General features: G+C 38.6%; 1 long non-coding RNA gene across 1 annotated transcript; it reads right to left on the bottom strand.

The window, feature by feature from the left end:
• Positions 1-1,073: 1,073 nt before the first annotated feature.
• Positions 1,074-4,133, bottom strand: LOC106999139 (chromosome 7 C15orf54 homolog). The gene has a single exon (XR_003731199.2). It is a non-coding gene; the product is annotated as a chromosome 7 C15orf54 homolog (long non-coding RNA).
• Between the last annotated feature and the right edge of the window lie 212 nt (positions 4,134-4,345).

Genomic DNA, 4,345 nt, shown 5'->3' with positions numbered 1-4,345 from the left:
GCATAGCACAATTGCACCCCCCGAATTTGCTCACTTTAGATTATCTGATCCTGTTGGAATAGTAGGCTATGGCATTCCTGTGGGAAAGTGTATTGTGTACCACAGTGGTTCGAACTATGTACTGGAATTTAGTAAGTAAAACCCTGGAATAAGCAACTTTACTCATCATATGTCCTAATGACCCCTTTGAATCTCATATACTGTTCTTGTAAAATGGTCCGAGTGGTATTCCTGGAGGGGGTCCATAGACTATATAGTGTATTAGTCTGTTTAAATTGCCTTAACAAAATACTAAGTAGCTTAAATGACATAAATCTATTTTCTCACTGTTCTGGAGGCTGGAAGTCCAACTTCAGGATTCCAGCATGATCAGATTCTAGTGAGGGTCCTCTTCCTGGCTCCCAGATTACTTCCTTTTACTGTGTCCTCACCTGACAGAGAGACAGAGAGGCAGAGAGAGAGAGAGAGAGAGAGAGAGAGAGAGAGAGAGAGAGAGAGAGAGAATCAGTCTCTTCCTTTAATAAACCCACCGGTCCTATTGGCTTAGGGTCCTACCCTAATGACAGTGACCTCATTTAACCTTAATTAGGTTCAATGTTCCATCTCTAAATAAAAGTTCTATCTCCAACTACAGTTACATTGTGGAAAAGTGGTTAGGGCTTCAAATACAAAGTTTTGGGGGGCACAATTCAGTCCATAGCATATAGATATGTGAGGATTAAGTGATGAAAAGGTCAATTTTTTTTGAATGCCTACTTAAGTCATTTAGGGGTTTCATTTTCTTTAACACAAATCACAAGTTTAAAACGTGACTTTGACCCAAGTCACATTTTCTTTAACTCAAAACTCTATAAAAGTTCTTGGTCAAGTATTATCATTCATTGAATCATTTTTCCTTGGTTTAAAACTAGTGAAGGGTGATGGGAGCTTGAGGTGAGTTAGGGAGGAGAAGGGGCGCAATCTTAGCGAGGAAGAGGGAGGAGCATAATGGAAAGAACATTTGGTGCAATACTGGCTGAGTTCTAGCTCAGATTTAATCTAAGTTTTATCAGTCAAATGGAGACTTTGATTACTTTTTTTTAAAAAAATGTTTTATTGTAATTGACAAATAATGTATATTTATGGGGTACAATGGGACTTTTTGATACATGTATACATTGTGGAATGAGCAAATCAGGCTAAGTAGCATATTCATTTACCCAGTTATTTCATTGTGGTAAGAACAATTAAAGTTCTCTTTAGCTGTTTTGAAATATGTAATACATTGCTATTAACTATAGACACTGTGCTGTGCAATAGAACACCAGAATTATTCCTCTTATCTAAGTGAAACTCTGTATCCATAGACCAATGTGTACCCTTTCCCTGTCTAACTTCCCACAGCCAATTGGGTGTATACCTAAAGGAATTTAAATCAGTATTTTAAAGGGATGTTTGCACTCCTGTGTTCATTGCCACATTATTCACAAGAGGCAAGATACAGAATCAACCTAAGTGTCCATTAGCTGATGAATAGATTTTTTAAAAATGTGCTGAATATACAAAATAGAATACTATTTAGCCTTAAAAAAAAAAAAACCAGGCAATTCTGCCGTTTGCAAACATGGATGAACCTAAGGACATTATGCTAAGTGAAATAAGTCAGGCACAGAGCAACAAATACCATATGATCTCACTTACATGTGGAATCTAAAAAGGTAGAAATTGTAGAATTAGAGAGTGGAATAATAACTGCTTCTTAAAGTGTATTTGGAGTTCGAATGACTAAATATACATAAAGTGCTTATATTTGAACATTAAGATGTTATAGATATTTTTTCTCTCCCTAACCCTATCTTTCCTAGTATAATAAAGTTATGCTACAAGTTAGTCACTTATGAATTCCGATTTGAGGGTTCAATTTGTGACTTTTGCTGGCTCCAAGAAATCAAGACATACTGAGCCACTGCATGAACAGTGTCACTAAGTATAAGAACCTGAGAAGTTCAGCTTCAACAATTCTTGAAGTCTCCCTTGAGTAGAAGGTGAGTGAAGTGTCACAATTGGGCAAGAATTGAGTTAATTTTGATTGCAACAGTAGGCAGCTATTAAGAGATGACTGTAACTCTGGATGGAAGTTTCTATGGTTTCTGCCTTCAGCCCTGTCATGTTCAACATTCTTTTCAAGACCTAGATCAAAGGAGAAGTTGATGAGCTTAGTATTCAGCTGAGAGAGATGGGCTATGTTGGCTAGAAATTAAGCAATGAGCTCAATCTAGCAAGATGCAAGTTCTGAAGCTGGACTCTTAGAAGCAACTGAGGCTCAAGCATTTCAGTAGGCACTACATTCTGGGTAATTTTAAAAATGTGTATGCTTATCCTCACATCCTTTAAGCTCAGCCAAAATCTACTCTGCAAAGTCATGCTTGAACCCTTGCTTTGAGCTAAGTGTTCTGACAATTCCAACATATACACCTGTAATAAAACTGCTCAAATAATGTTAAAGACTCTTTAAAGCCAGGATCTTTACCATATTAATTTTCATACTCCCAATGTCTAGTGTAGTGTCTGGCACATAGGGAATTTTCAATAAATTATGGGCTGTTGCTAGAATAAAAATTCAAAAGTAGGCAGTGTTGAGTTGGCAAGCTAATTTCCTAAAAAGTATTAATTGCCTACCCATGTGGACAATAGAAACAACAACAACAAAAATATCCTGCCAATAACTCAGGCTTTTTGGCTGGTGCCTTGCAGTGCCTTGTAAATATGAGTAAGCATGTTTCCTATTCTAAAGTAGGTTAAAAAAAAAAAAACAAAAACCTAAAACCTAAACTCATTAACTTCATTTCACCCTCTTGAAGGTGAAAGTTCCTTTATATTTATAACCATTAGAGTGAGGCATGTTAAAGAATTCAAATGAGAAATCCTAGTTTCCATCTTTATGTATCTCTTGGGTTTTCCTTTGTTCACCCAGTCACCTGCAAAAATCATCAAATGTTCAAATTTATAGTCTGTGACTTGGTCACCCCGAACCTCTTGGTGGTCTGGAATGAGCCTGAGATGCTCTTATTTAGCACTTGGAGCTCAGTTAGATATTAGTCTTCCTGTAGTGCAATCCTCTGATGCCAGTGAGGAAGGAAATCAGAAACAGGAATCAGACGATTCTGGCCAACCCTCCCAATACAAGGAGAGAGTCACTGACGGAAATGGGTCTGGATACTGACTTTCTCTCTCCTAAGTCCTCTGATGCCAGTTATTAAAATGGGTTACTTCTTAGAGCCATGATGTTGAATAGCACTTCATTGAGATGGTGCAGGATTTGGACTCCAAAAGTGTCCCCTCTATCCCCTGTCAACAGCATGAGCCTCAGGAGGGCAAGAGTCAGCCAGCATAGTGCACACGCCCTCTGTTGAACTCATGTTCTTCCACCCAAGAAACTTGAGGTTTCTATCATAAGAGCAGTGCCAATCCGCTGAAAATCACTGGGTTGTCTGTTTCCTTGTTTATGACTTCTCCATATAGTTGGTTCTGCTCCAACTTATTTGAAAGGGACATCTGTTGGATGATTTGATGTGATGTCTGTGTTCCCTGAAAGTCATTTCTGACAGGGCGATGTAAAGGAACCTGAGAGGGAGCTCCCTCATGTGATGAGTGACTCTTAAGTACAGGAACAGATTTGAGAGGATTATTCAAGACAATAACTTCAAGATCAAACTAGGCCATGGAGTTAGCCATACGGCTCTGCAAATTCTTTGCGGCTCAGCCCTCTGGGGTCTCCTGTCACCGTGCTTGCCAATAATGAATTTCACTGCCATGTGGGATCTTTCAGGTCTTCTTGACACACTGAAGCCATATGTGTTTCAGTCACTTCAGACATCATCCTGCTGTTTAACTTGAAGAACAGTCTAAGTCAGTGAGGTTTGCCATGGCATCAGATCTCCTTTTAAACCCACACCACTTGAATAATAACTATGATTCTGGATAGTTGACTTATGAATATTTCCTGCGAAGGAACAATGAGGGTATTCTGAGGAAATGAAATCCATACAAGTAACTCTGAAACTTTATTCATGTTTGAATACTTTCTAACTTCAAATGTTTTTACCAGACTGGTAACACATAGCAAAATCAACTGATAAGATTGTCTCCTTTTCTTTCTTCCTCTTTCTCTACCTAACACTTCTCTAGTGTGGTACTAACTGAAGAAGGCACAAAGAGTGAGTAGAGGGAAAGGGAAATGAAAAATCAAAGAGCCCTGTACTCTTTTTTTGTAAATTTTCCCTCTCTCCTGGTAATCCTCCTTCAAAGGCAGTGTCCCTTTTTTAGGCCAAACGAAACTCAGAGGGTGAAGTTGGAAAAGCCCGGC

This window comes from Macaca mulatta, chromosome 7 (genome assembly GCF_049350105.2).
Source record: "Macaca mulatta isolate MMU2019108-1 chromosome 7, T2T-MMU8v2.0, whole genome shotgun sequence".
NCBI lineage: Eukaryota > Metazoa > Chordata > Mammalia > Primates > Cercopithecidae > Macaca > Macaca mulatta.
Note: the sequence above shows the minus strand (reverse complement) of the source record. Positions and strands in the feature narration are given on the sequence as shown.